This window comes from Panthera uncia, chromosome B1 (genome assembly GCF_023721935.1).
Source record: "Panthera uncia isolate 11264 chromosome B1, Puncia_PCG_1.0, whole genome shotgun sequence".
NCBI classification, from domain to species: Eukaryota; Metazoa; Chordata; class Mammalia; order Carnivora; family Felidae; genus Panthera; species Panthera uncia.
Window position 1 is genome coordinate 12,318,350 of NC_064811.1, and position 15,361 is coordinate 12,333,710.

Here is a 15,361-nt window from a genome sequence, read left to right on the forward strand (position 1 = left end):
AAAAAAAGAAAAAAAAGACCTTAAGAACAGAGCTGATGTTCCCCTAAAGAAAAAGAAATTCACCTGTGGACTGCAATATCAGCTCATGCCTGGGAGTCCCATCCTGCCCTTCCCTTCCCTATAATTTTTGGATTTGCCTAGCCAGACTCCACAATTGCATAAGACATTCCTTACGATAAATTTCCTAATATATGCCTGCTACTGATTTTGTTTCTCTAGTTGAACCCTAACTGATATGCCTGGATTCAAATCTGAATCTCTGCGTTCAGAGACAGAGTTCAATTCTCAACCTCTAACATCATGGTAACCTTCGAAACTGAACTCATTTAGGTCAAATAGATCTTGACTTTATTAGGTCCCCATTGACTCAATTAAGCAGCTTTATGCATATACACCATGAATAAGCTACGCAAATGTTCTTTTTATTTATGTACCACTACCTTTTGTCCATTAGTTCTAAGACAATAATAGTAATGCTAATAATAATTAACATGTACTAAGGAATTGCCATGTTCCAGCCAAGGACTAAGACCATTGAATTCATTATCTTGTTTAATGGGTGTAAGCTATAAACAGGTAAGATTCTGCTCAACACAAAGAAAAATTTCGTAGGCACAAGAGCAACCTAAAGATTGGCTGAGTTGATCCAGGAGAAGGAAAACTCTCCATCGGTCAAGATATGCAAGCCCAAGTTCAAGTCACTTGACAGGAAAGTTAAGGAGGAAGTTCAGCATCGGATGGTAGCTAAAGATGGCAATCCCCAAATTCCCTTATTCCAAAACTCTGTCCTCTAGCAATTTCTATATTTAATCCATATCATATCTTTATTAATCTGCCGACAAAACTGCCCTCAAATGACCGAGTACATACATGTTTGGACCCTTTCTTTTTTTTTTGCAAAATTATTAATAAATCAGTGAACCTTTTCTTTTGTGGTCTCCCACAAGAGTAACTACAAAGATCTATAAACAGATGCTCAAAAAATTCAGGTTAAATTAGAATGAATTTTCAATTATCCACATTGATAGTTGAAGCAAATGGACAGATAACCCAAATAGCAGATACATGCTGGAAGTATTTATATTTGGCCTTTAAATTCTGCACCCCACTCGCTCCACAATCAAAAGGTGACAATGGCTCAAAAAGTGCATACTTCCTTGGTAGACTTCTAGTCCCTCCTACTTTTAAGTCTCTAGATGAAATGTATTCGAATTTTTCATTAAATCATTAATAAGAATTAGCACCAAATTAAAAAAAGATTTTTTTTCTCCTGGCTTCCCTGAAGGTCAAACCATTCAACTGAAAATTTGAGACAGAAAGGGCAAAATGATTACACACAAATGCTTCCATTGTATATGGGTTAGCAAACCTAAATTGTGAAGCTAAATGTTTTGTCTTAGATAAAAAGTTCTTTGCATCATAACGATGGCTCACAACAAACCTTCCCACTTTGGAAGGCACCTTGTCTTATCTTGACCCGGAAATTTTGCCTGCCTTTGCTCTCTTGATAGGATTGGACTGCTGGTCAGTCAGTTTCTAGATGGTTCTAAGACAAAAGACTAGAGAGTACCAGCACAGAGACCTTTGCAGGTGGTTTCAGAGTTCTAGGGTGATAAAGAGATAGAGCCTGAACCAACCGAATTTGTTTTCCAAAACATGAGCCATGACTGGGCAAAGTGAGAAAAAGTTTCAACTTCATTTCTGCTTTGTTTAAATAAAAACTGAAAACACCATAAAGTATTCCAGGACAAAATGAAACACCATGCTCAGGAGAGACCTCTGGACCAGAAAATAGATGATTTGGGTTGTAGACACAAAATACAGATCGGCTGAGAATTACCTAGAAGGCAAAAGGCAAGTTGCTTCACTTCCGGGCTGCAGTTTGCTTATGACAGCAACCCCTGCTTTCTTACTATGTCACAGCAAATTTTCTAAAAATACGTTTGCATTTCAACTCCCAGAATCCTCCCCATGACCTTAAAAATATGTACCCTTAGTAACCCCATTTTACAGATGGCCAAAGAGAGGCATAGAACATGACTTGCCAATGGCAATGCCATATATTGGGATCAAATAAGATTCCAACCCCCACTCAACCGTCATGCTCTATTGCCTCTCAGCTACAAAACAGAATTGAATTAGATATCCTCTCTGGATTCTTTAGCTCTTGTGTTCCGTGATTCTATGACACAGCAAAAAAAAATCTATTAAATAGAAAATTTGAAAGGGCCAGCCTCAGAGAGAACGTCTATTAGAAGAAATATTCATCCTTCTAGATCCAGATCAAATGTTACCTCCTCTATACCTTATACATATATGCCGGTGTATCCTAAGTGAGATAAGTAGTGCCTTAAATCCTGGCTTTGACACTCATGATACCACAAGGTACTGCTGTTGGCTTCTCTTCTAGGCCAACACCATGACTCATTCATCTTTGTGTGACCCCAGAAGTTGTAACACAATAGGTGGTCAACAAATATTTAAAGTACTTATCAATAGCATATAAGCTGCAGAGGCATTAAGGAACCAATTGTAGCCAAAATTTTCAGGAAAGAATATTTAAGAATAGGGAATTATAGGGGCACCTGGGTGGCTCAGTCGGTTAAGCTTCCGACTTCGGCTCAGGTTATGATCTTGCTGTTCGTGGGTTCAACCCAGCGTTGGGCTCTGTGCTGACAGCTCGGAGCCTGGAACCTACTTCAGATTCTGTGTTTCCCTCTCTCTCTGCCCCTGCCCAGCCCCCTCACTCTCTCTCTCTCAAAAATAAATAAATGCTTAAAAAAAAGAGTAAGGAATTATAATAACCTCGCCTCCTTTTCCTGACACCCATGAAATCACCCTATCTTACATCCTTACCTGAAAGGCCCTTCACTTGGATCCTCGTCACTCATTTTAGATGGGTGCTAAAATGCCAATGAGTCAGAGTCCTTCACTGACCATCCATAGTAAGGAGCAGCACCCCGCACCCTGCTCCCTCCCCACAGCTGCCTCTTCTTGCGGATGGCATTGCCTACCGCCTAAAACAGGACAAATACATTTTCATATAGCTTGCTTTTCCTCCAATCAAATAAAGGTGCCATAAAGTTAGAAACCTCCATCTGTTCAACTACTGCTGGGTCCCCAGTGCCTAGAACAGTACCTAGCACATTGTAGTCAATCAAATACTGCATAGGTAAATGAATGAGTAAAATATTTTTCATCATACAGATATTGAAAATGTTCCTTAAGAAGTTTGGTATAACAGCAGTAAATTTAAATGTGAAACATTAGGATAATAACAAAGTCCATCTCTGTTCAGTTTTCTGGGCTGTGGCTTGTTATGAACATAAATGTTCTTAACAAATATTAAGAAAACTACCAACAGAATATGCAGCTAGTTTCTTCGTTGTGATGTTTGGATGTAAACGGTCCAACACTGAAAGGTAGTGTGAGTTATATGGGTGCCTTGGATGCAGCCACCTCCCCGGGTAGAGGGGGAATCACCTTAGTGCTGGCAACTAGGTAGTTGTGTTACTGAAAATTTGCCTCTCTGTGCACTCCCCAAGGTCACAAATCCTGTCTCCATGATCTCAGCCCTTAATGATGGGGCCTGGCAGGCAGAAGAAATGTTTTACATGCTCACTGAGTGGACAAAGCCAGCATTGAACTCAGAGGTCTCCCCCCCCCCCCACTATTTCAAGTTCCCCATGCCTGGGGTGTACCCTCAGCTGGGTCATGGCAAAGTTCTGAAGCCACGTCACTTCCTCTGGAAAACTCCCCTCCTGGATTCACATTTATAATCTATACCTTCTAAGCCAGATCAATACTTTTTGAATACTCCCACCCCAATATTAGGAAACCAAAATTATGAGGAAGGACTGTATGCAAATATGAGCTCAGTCCCTGCACAGAATATGGTATTTGAGACTGAAAAACGCTACCTAAATGAATAATTAAAGATTTCATAGAAAAGCTCCCCTTAGAGATGGGTGAACACTTCAGAGGGAGTTCCCAGGGCATATGCATGCTGTTCTTGTCACTTAGTTCACTGGTAGGTATTGGGATTTTTCTTCTACAGGTATAGGGAGGGAAGCCCAGAGACAGAATGATTTGCAGGTGGTGACACCACAAGGCGTTGGTAGAAGCAGGAGAAGTCTGAGGTCTGTTTACTCTGCTTCAGAAACCAGAAACTGATTTGAATAAGGACTTGCCCTGTTCTCTCTTTTTGCCAGCTGCAGGAGCGTCCCTGGCTTACTGCTACTTACTCACTGTCACAGACTTGAGTTATTAGTAATGAGAAGCCATTAGTACATAAGATGTCCAAATGTCTATCTCTCTGGAGGAAAGAGAGAGATAGATGATAGATAAATGATAGATAGATAGATAGATAGATACAGACATATCATATATACATGGAATTGAATCATATAACAAACATATATATATATATATATATAGTCCCTATCTATCATATATATAATGTATATATACATGTATGTATATGGAGAAAGAGAGAGAGAGGGAGAGAGAATATACATATGGACAATGGTCATACCATATATAAAAATAGAACCTTGACCCACAATCTATAACAACCTTCCCAGGAACCAGACCCCTTATCTCCCATAAACTACCCAGGAAGCCAGCCTGCTGTAAGTCACTGTAGGAAGCCAGATTTCTTTTTTTTTTTTTTAATTTTTTTTTAATCTTTATTTATTTTTGAGAGAGAGACAGAGTGCGAGCGGGGGAGGAACAGAGAGAGGGAGACACAGAATCCGAACCAGGCTTCAGGCTCCAAGTTGTCAGCACAGAGCCCAATGCGGGGCTCGAACTCACAAACTGTGAGATCATGACCTGAGCCGAATTCGGACGCTTAACCGACTGAGCCACCCAGGCGCCCCAAGGAAGCCAGAATTCTGTCTCTAGCGACGTTCCAGAAAGCTAAACAGTAACTTCTCTGATAATCAGCCTAAACTGGCCAGGTCTTGATTCATCAACAACAAAGCTTCCCTAGGTTTTGTCCCCACCTCCAACTTAGACCAACTAGAGAAAGCCAAATACACACTCTTGACCAATTACATGGTCCTTGACCAATTGGTCCTTGACCAATTACCCTGCTCCTAGTCAGCCTACCTCCAGCTTCCTCATGACCACAGCTTCCAGTCAGGGCATGCCTGAAGCCTTCCTGTTTTCCACTATAAAGCTTTCCCATTCCTCTACCTGCTTTTGAGGAAGTGATGGTGGCTCACTCCCTCTCTGAAGCAGGCTCTGAATAAATGGCCTCTGCTCTTCTCATGTGGTTGGAGTTGGTTTATTTATATATATGTAATTAGTATGTAAAATATCTGTATGTATATATATGTGTGTGTGTGTGTGTGTGCGCGCACACACATATATAAACTTATTTTATAACATAGATATGCATATCTAAATTACTTATATATGTGTGTACATATATCTGAATTTATACCCAACATAACTAGTGAATTATTGTTTCTTTAATATTTTCTTTACATATATGCCTTATAAAAGTCTTTACATTTTAGTTTAAATTTTTTTAGTGTTTATTATTGACAGAGAGAGAGAGAGAGAGAGAGAGAGAGAATGAGTGGGGGAGGGGCAGAGAGAGAGGGAGACACAGACTCTGAAACAGGCTCCAGGCTCTGAGATGTCAGCAAAGAGCCTGACGCGGGGATTGAACTCACTGACAGTGAGATCATGACCTGAGCCGAAGTCGGATGCCCAACCGACTGAGCCACCCAGGCGCCCCTACATTTTAGTTTAAAATTAATTTCCACATTACCATCTTTAAACAGAACAATAGTAATTTTCTAATATGCACTAAAAACAATGCCTGTTAAGTTAATCTGTTGCTTCAGTTACCACCTCAAAACCCTTCACATGCTACCAGTATTTAGTGTGCACAACTTCGTTAGGCAAACACTGAGTGCAGGAACAAAAGCCCTGTGTTTGAACTCCATTCCTCTCCTCACCTGCTGCGTGGCCTTGCACAAGTGACGCAGGCTCTCTGAGTCTTGGGTCCTCACCTGGCAAATGGCTGTGAAAACTCCAAAATAATAAGTTCATGGTGACGATGACATTCAGTGGCACTTGTGAATGCCCCAGGTATGACAGGTGCTCAATAAATACATTTATATTTTAACAAATGCAAAATGACAGAAAGTAAGAAGGATGAGAAGACAGTGCAGCCAGAAGAATAAAGTTCCTTAACTTTGTCCAAATCCAAAGGAGTATCTGCAGTCCGCCATGGGTCAGCTGCACAACAGCCAGTTAATGTTCGTCCAGGTTAAGCAAAGTGCTGGCAATGAAAAGCTATTTAAAGCACCTTAGCCTCACCAGGGTATTAGCTACGAATAAGGCTTTAAGGGGAGGGAGGACCAGCCTGTGGTTGTTGACAACCAGTCATTACCAATAACGTGAGTTCAACAGCCGCTTACAGTGTCTTTGAACGTTGATCAGAATTAAACCGAAGAAAGAGAAAAAAATTCAGCAGATGACAACAGTCTAGACTCCATCTTGGCACATTCTCCAGAAAAGATTAAGTCTCTTACAAAAGCCTCAAGCGGACCCTAGCAGTAAGAAACCCGGAACATGGAAATTGCGTATGTACATTATAGGTCTATGCGTATAATTATTTTTTAATGTTTGCGCTGATGTGGGTCAGGTTGCTTTCGAAAACTGGCATAATTAAGGTGGTTTGATGGCAAGTTATTTCATAAGTAACTGCACAGATTAATAAATCAATGGAAATGCATTTAAATGATGGGCGAAGGGGCTCAGTTCTCTTGGGGTAACTTGGAAGCAGAACCAGTAAGGTAGATGCTCCCAGGGATCCTGATTCATGGACGCAAAGGGGATGCAAAATGCCCGGCCACCAGAAGATGGAACAAAAAGAGCAGTGTTACCAGGAGGTGCCCCCAGGAGAGGAGCAGAGGAGGTTCTATTCTGCAGAAAGAACAAACCACGCTGGCAATTTCCAAGCTAAAGCTGATATACCAGGGGCAATATAAAGCAAGACCAGAAGTTGTCTCTGTCCAAGGAACCCGAGTCTTTATTGAGGCACACTCCACAGCCCTCTCCATAAACCAGGTGGACCAGGGCACGGGGTTGAGGGCAAGTGGTTGAGATGTGGCTCAGAAACCCTTTGTCCTCACCTGACTTTTCTCCTCTATTCTGTTTTATTCTTCAAACACAAGAGCTAATACTTTGCCTTTAAAGAGAGATACCTTACAGCCACTTACAAAATCTTTGTTTTGCCCTATCAATAAGCATGTCTATTTTTCTAATATCCCTCAAGCTAATTTTTAGCCAGCAGCCCACTCTTCCTGTGCTAACACTAACCACACTAATTTCCAAACTGTGGTTAAGGCTTCACCTTTCATTTCTCTGTTTTGCTTTTTAAAGTGGAGGTAGATCAAAATAATAATAATAATAATAATAATAATAATAAAATAAAGTGGAAGCAGATCCTATTTAGTTAAATGGATGGGCATATAATAGAACGTTAATGTGGAGAAGGAGCCTTGGTTTTTACCTGGCTCCAGTTTTACAGATAAAGAAATGGAAGCTCCGGAAGTTTTACTTTCTAAACATTCTCGAGGCCATAGGATCAGCCAGCCATTGACAGACCTTTCCCATCTTCCTACAGTCTGAAAGTTGTGTTTGTTGCTTACTTCTGCATGTAAGAATGAAGGGCCTAATTAAAGGAATAAGGACATGTGACGGGGGTGGGAGGAAAAGAAAGAAAACATGGGATAACATAGGGAAAGAAGGAATAATCGATGAAATCTGCCTGAATAGAAAAACAAGGAAACACTTGGAGGCCGAGACAGGCCAGATGAGCTGTCAGAAGTGGAGCCCCTTCGAGAGGCTTAAAGAAGGCAGCTTTTCCACTAATTCTGCCTTTTTAAAAAATGTTTGCTTATTTATTTATTTTGAAAGACAGGGAGGGAGGGAGGGAAGGAAGGAGAATCCCAAGCAGGCTCCACACTGACAGCGCAGGGCTCAATCCGATGAACTGTGAGATCATGACCTAAGACAAAATCAACAGTCAAATGCTTAACCGACGGAACCACCCAGGCACCCCCAATTTTGCTTTCTAGTATATGAGAGGAGAGGGAAAGAGAATGAAAATTAAACAGTACAGTATTAAGCACCAGGCAAAGCATTCATAGTAACCTGAAGCATGTTTAAGGACTCAAAAACTAGCAAGGGGAAAAGGGAACTATAATTTTGTTTTGCTTCTAAGAATATGTGAATGGCAGTCAGATAGATATAGATAGATACAGATATATAGATATAGATATATAGAGACAGATATGTATACATATATAATGAATAGTCTGTAACATATAATTAATAGTCTATAATTGTCTATATAATTAATAGTCAATGATAGAGTCACAATTTGAGCATCATTATCACATAGCCCACTAACTAACATAATGTGTCTATCCTTCATATTGATGCCATTTCGACCAGACACAGTGTGGAAACATCCGGTACCTCAGTCCCCGTGGATTACCACCAGAATGGCCTCCCTTGGAGGGCAGGGGCCACATCACATGCATCTTGGTATCCCTCAACAGGTACAGCCAAGGCTTTGTGCAGCATGAGAACACAATAGATATTTGCTACATGACTCAGTAAGAGAAAGCAATGGTCTCGCTAACAAATAAAGGGGGAGCGAGTCTAAAAGGACGCCACGCAGGACTGTTTGCCCCAGCAGCCTGCATGCAAATAAAGTGCTAAACCCTGTCAAGAAATCAAAGCCACATTTAAAAATCAAATGAGATCCCTTTTTTATTGGAAGGACTTGGGTCTGGATCTGTGGTCTGCTAATGCGTGAAAGATGGTCCATGTCATTATCAGCCAGATCCTGAAAATATGGATGACAAGCCCCTGAATTACACAGAAGAGGCAAGTCTTTGCCTCACTAAAAATTCAAGAGCCTCCCTTTTCTTATTGTATTCCCGATTATTTCCGATTTCAAAGCAAACTTCATCATTCACGTGAAAAATACAAGCCCTCTGGCCCTTTCTGCTCAGGCTGCAAATGCTTCTCATATGAAAAGAGGCTTTATAAGTTCGGCCTTTATTTGCCTCATTATTTATCATAAGGCCACACTGTATAAGGATAATATGTATTTGCTTACAGGGGATCAGCCAACGTCACAGAGCTGGGTGACGTGACATTCCGGCCAAAATTCAAGTTTAAAACTAACCATTTTCTCTCTGAATGGCAACAGAAAGAAAAAAGAAAACACAACACACACCGGCTCAGCCAGGGAGCAAGAGGGGGAGGTGGGGAATTAGCAAATCTCTGAAAAATAAAGCTGCATAATCTGCTATATTTCAGGCCGCCTTTATCCTTCAAATACCCCATCTTTGTTCAAGCTACAAACGGACTCTATAAAAATCAGCTCACTGGCCTCCCCTATTATACACCTCCCTGCACAAATCAAATGAAGTCTTGCCTGAAAAGCTGATAAAAAAAAAAAAATACATCACCACAGGACACATGAGCAAGCTGATGTAGTTAAAAAGTGGTTATTATTTCTAATTCTAATTCTCTCCGGGGACTGGAGCATCTTCCCGAGGAACACACAAAACTCTGGCACTGAGCACACTTCGCCCCTGCATTTGTTTTGAATGGGGATTTTCTAAAATCGCCACCACCCCAAAGTGTTTCATCATCAGCATTGATCTTTAACACCTCGGGAGGGAAGTGAACCGTCGTGGTGTAACTGTTTAACATCGGGGCATACCCAGGACCACCTGCGAGCATCTGCTTTCAAGATCCAGCTTTTCCTGGAGAAACGCGTTCTTCTTACGCTGACATCAACACTGGCACGCACCTTCCAGGTACTGGGGTCTGTCCCGTCTCATTCCACTCGCGTTTCTACTTAGAATGAATTCTCAATTCCGGCCAGCAATGTCAGAAGCATATGGCTTTCTTGTCCTGGCTTTCTTCCTGATTATTGGCATAGTGGGAGACCCTGACATGCTCAGCGTCCATTGCTCTGCTCTCCAGGTCCCCAATCCAAACCCCCGTGGCCCTTTGCCCGGCGGCACGGCACCGGAAACCTCGGCTTCACAGTCACTATCATGGCAACAAGTGCATAATGTTTAACCTTTGACTAACGCCTATCTCGCCTGTGACACTGGGGGTTCCACACGGGAAGAGCTTGAATCCTCCCCGCCCGACCCAGTGAGCTAGGCATGATAAAGACTCAAGACTTCACCACTTACCACATTACAGATTTTTGGGGTAATAATAATATCAGCTAATATTTACAGAGTATGTACTATCAACCAAGCGCTTCACACATATCGTCTCACACATGCCTCCCCCCAAACTCTGAAAGGTGGCCACTGGTATCATCCTCTCATTTTTCAGATGAGAAATAGAGGCTTCAAGAGGCTAAGTCATTTGCCCAGATATTAAATCATGGGATAGAATCGGGGTTTAAGTTCACAGAGGCCAGCTTCAGAGCCCCGGGGCTGACCCGATACATCTATCTCTTCAAGTAGCTGCGTCCCACACTGGGCCAAGAAGTGATCAGGATGAGACTGTCGTGTCTGATTCATCATTGTAATTCCTGATACCGGGTACTACGCTCCTTGTCCTGACACTTTCCTGGCACATGAAAAATCCCGTCCTATTAAGTATTATCGCTGTTATTAACCCCATCGACTGTTAAGAGCACGGCCACTCAGACATCAGGTGAGTTCTCTGAGGCTGTATGGGATGTAAGAAGCAGAGTTTAGTTTAAACTCATGTTTTTTGGGGGCAAAGTTTTCCCAGCATTTCCAAAGAGGAGCTGGAATTGGGGAAGGGGGTGTCATGGGGAGAATTATTCTTGCCCACCAAAAGTAATCAAATAGAAATAGGGAAAGGGTATACTTAGGAGAAGGAAGAAGAAGTCAAAGGACACAGTATGCTGGGCTCATAGCAGGGACTCAAGGAGGCATTGGTTCAATTAGCGTGGAATGGAATGGAATGGAATGGAATTCAAACACCTGGCCAGCTTCGCCCTCGGCACAGGCCTATTCCAATTTCTGGCATATGGGTTGACTCACCGCCATGGACTGAATTCATATGGCCCTAACCAGGACTTCATCGTCCTCAGCGTGATGGTATTTGGAGATGGGGTTCTGGGCAGCTCATTGGGATTAGAAGAGGTCATGAGCAGAAAGTCTTCATAATGAGATTAATGCCCTTGTAAGAAGAGGCTCCGGACAGTGTGCTTGCCCCTCCCGTCCTACTGTGTGTACAGAGAAGAGGTCATGTGAGCACAGGGCAAGATGGTACCACCTACAAGCCAGAGGAAAGCTTTCACGAGGAACCAAGTTGGCCAGACCCTCGATCCTGAACCTTCCAGCCTCCACAACTGTGAGAAAATTAATTTGCGATTCAAGACACCAGTCTGTAGTATTTTATTACGGCAGCCTGAGCTGACTAATATACTCAGACTTTCCTAAAAGGCCTTTGGGGCCCTCTTCTGCCTGCTTCAGTTTCTAAATCCCTTGGCCTGACCTAGACTGTCTTCAGCTAGTAACGTTCTTTGGGAATGTTTTCTGCCCATCTGGTCTGCCTGCTTCCGTTCTAAAGTAGTCACTTCAGGAAAGCAAACCAATACCAATCCAAAGCTCTCTGAGGCAAATCTAACTCCTTTTTCAAAACCTACCCAGTTGGAGATTCTGAGAATGTCCCAACAGGAATTCAGAGGCCTCGCCTTGACAAGTAGATCTGTTCCTTCAAAGCAATTTTTTGTAAACAATTTAGCCTATCAATCTCAAGTTGTGCAGATTCCAATCTGCCTTATTATGGATTCGAACCTGCTGTACAGAGAAAAAAAAAAGTCTCCCTCCCTAAAGATCCGTTATTTCAAACACCCAGCTTTATGATTTTTCACCTCCCAGCTCTGCCTTTTCAAAGGAGCTTGGGACTTGGTTGGAGCTTTCTTTTATAAATGAAATGCAATTATTACTTATGCATTTCAATACATCCTAAAATGGTAAAGAACAATACTACAGCACTCACAATAACAATACCTTCCTTTTTATCCCCTGCCGAGCTCCAAACGTTACTTCATTAGTGCGGATTTGATCACAATGCTCTTTGCCACCATAGTGTGTATTCCAGAGCCCAAGGAAGCTGCAAATGCTGGATAATGTATGATTATTAACCTACATCAAGCAAATCACAGTGGCTCAGTATACTGTTTTTTCTCCCAATTCAGTCCCTCATTAATAACTTTAATTATTATGCATGGATAGAATAGGATTTATATAGTTCAGAAGCCTGAAATTGCCATGGCAAACTCATTACCATCTCCAGCTATAGTTCTATACAAAAGTCAAATTGGAAAATGTGAGAAATCGCCTAATACGGAAAGTTGTATTTTGATAGAGAAAGCCAAGGTGGTTTCTCATCTGCTTGGACAAATACACAAATCTGAAGTATCAGCTGTTGGGACAAGGTTGAGGGTGGTGCAGAAAGTGGGATGCATTCTTCCCCGAAAAGGGGTTTGCCAACAAAGCAAAGCCAATGCAAGCTTAAAAATGAACACTCTGCACTTAGAAAACCAGATTATGCAAATCCATCCACTGTCCACCTAGCTACTGTTATGCTCTCCTGGCTGACTTTGTTAAGTTGGGGAGAAAGGCAAAGGGGGTGTTTGTAATCATCTGCACTAGTGGCTGCGGTTACACAACCACAGTTGGGGAAACTACCCTCGACGGAAACTGGACACACATCTTTAAAAACCACCAGAACAAAAAAAAAAAAAAATGAAACTGTAAATGAGGACAAGCACCAAACCCAGGCCCCTTCTCAGATGGAGAGTTCAGACGAAAGGTCAGCACAGAGAAAGATAGGGTCCCAAATCAAAGGACCCTGCTTCTTACCTTGATATAGCGTATTTCCCCAACTTTAATAATAATGCAAAGGAAGGAATAAAAAGGGATCTAATCTAGTCATTCATGATTATAGCGTGAATTGAGGCGGGGGTGGCGGGACATACAATTTCATCCTGCAGAAGATGCTGTCAGCAGCATAATTCAGATGACTTTTAACAAATACCCCATTTTTGTACAGGAATACTTGGCATCTTGTATTGATTCTTGAATCTTGAACTTGATTCTTGAAAAGTTCTGGAAGTTCCTGACAAATACAAGGTGCCCAAACGTAGTCCAGGAATTGGTCTTGGCATCAGGGATCTGGCTGCTGACAGAGCCCAGGCAAATGACTCTGGGTTATAAAACCGACCATCTACAACTTGGGGGTTACTCTATCTGCCTCAAAGGGAAGCTTTGGGATACGATGGAATAATGGAGGAGAAAGCCCCATGGAAACAGCAGCACGGGGTAAAAACTTACTTGTGTGGCGCCAGTGAATCCAGAGTTTGCTCATTTTCCAGTTATCCACTAATAGGACGAATGTCGCCTTGCGGAATAGCAGGCAACGTGATCCGATGCTTTACTCTGTCTTAACTATCATACACAAAGTACGCTAGTCATCCAGGCAATAATTAACTTCATTTCTATGTTGCCTAATTACCATGTTTACTTTTCACGTTATCATCACACAGTGTCTTATTTTTAAAAATATTGTTATTAGCGGTAACAGATAAATAAAAATCTATTTTTATTTACAGTTGGGGAAGCTACATGGGAAAGATAGAACTGCAGAAGGCAAGGTATTGTTTTAGGGATACATCTTGACACAGCAAAAGAGAAGAGGGTTTGGACTGGGTAGAAAAAAAAAACAAAACCCAATAATCTGAGTTCAGATTTTGACTTGATCTTCGTTTTCCCATCTGATAAATGAAAATAATAATAATCACCTTTTCAGAACCCGACAGAAGAGATAGAAAAGATGCTTTATGTGATATTCCTAGCCTAGTTTGTGGATCATAGTAGTTCTCCTTAAGTGGCTATAATACTAATGATGATGGCCAAAAAAAAAAAAAAAAAAAGCCCATTGTGTCTGACCTTTGCAGTAAGATGTTTGAAAGCCCACACACTGAGGCAATTCACCCAACAGTGACATATTTAATCTTATTGATTTAGTAAGTAAATGCATGAATGAGAGAAAGAATCCTATTGATTTAGTAAGTAAATGCATGAATGAGAGAAAGAAAGAAAGAAAGAAAGAAAGAAAGAAAGAAAGAAAGAAAGAATAAATGAAAGAAAATTTAAGAAACACACCAACATTACTAGTCACTAAAAATTTCAAAAGTTGAAGCTCTGCTCCCTAGAACAGTGCCTGCTGCTCAGAATTTATCATAGTGAATAAAACGAAACTGTATTAAACAAAATTCCCAAACACACATGGTTGCACTGAGGGCCACCATTACCTGGCCTTCACCTTATGCTACGCGGACGTGTTGACCTGCACACTCCCTCTCTTGACCAACCCCTATCCCTCTCTGCCATCACTGGTACCGCCCCTCTGGCTGTTGCCCACATCCAAGAAGCCCCGACTTCCTCGCCATTTCCCACCAAGGATGAAGCAGAACTGATTCCCGTCTTCTAAGGACTCATGCAAACGGTCAACATTCCTCAAATGTGGGGACTGATTATGTATCCAGATGGGATATCAAACTATGAGTGCTTGTTCATCTCAAGGCCCCTTGTAGTTTGTGTTCCAGTTCACCTTCCTCTCCTGCACTACTTGCCCGTGGCCCCCTGACACTGCCATGGTGGGAGACAGGGAGGGGGAAATGTAAAGGGTCCTGGAGGGCCTATAAAGACAAGAGCAACCATCCATGGGTCTGGTCCTGTAGGCAGGTGCAGGCATGGCGCCACAGCCTCTGAGCGGCAGCCTGTGTGTGTCCAACGACACCAGCCATGGCAGATGGAGGCCACCCCCAGCCTCCTGCTCCTCTTCCAGGGCTCCTTCTTCTCTCCCACTCTCTGGGCCCCTGATCCTCAGCTCTAGGCAGGAATGGCCCCTCCACCCATCTGCTCCCTGTGGCTTTTCAATAACGCTCACTGCACAGACTCCATCTCACCTACCTCATTCACTAGCATGCATTTGCTCCTTAATGTTCATTTATTTTTGAGGGAGAGAGAGATGGGGACAGAGTGCAAGCAAGGAAGGGGCAGAGAGAAAGGGAGACACAGAATCTGAACCAGGTTCCAGGCTCCGAGCTGTCAGCACAGAGCCAAACATGGGGCTCGAAACCAAAATCATGACCACAAGATCATGACCTGAGCCAAAGTTGGACGCTTAACCGACTGAGCCACCCAGGTGCCCCTCACCACCATGCATTCTTCTCTAAACTTCCATCCCTATCAGACAACTACAAGAAAGAAAGAAAGAAAGAAAGAAAGAAAGAAAGAAAGAAAGAAAG

General features: G+C 42.3%; 1 protein-coding gene across 7 annotated transcripts in view; it reads right to left on the reverse strand.

Moving 5' to 3' along the window:
* LDB2 (LIM domain binding 2) overlaps positions 1–15,361 on the reverse strand; it is a 382,619-nt gene that overhangs the window by 205,259 nt on the left and 161,999 nt on the right. The window lies entirely within an intron of this gene.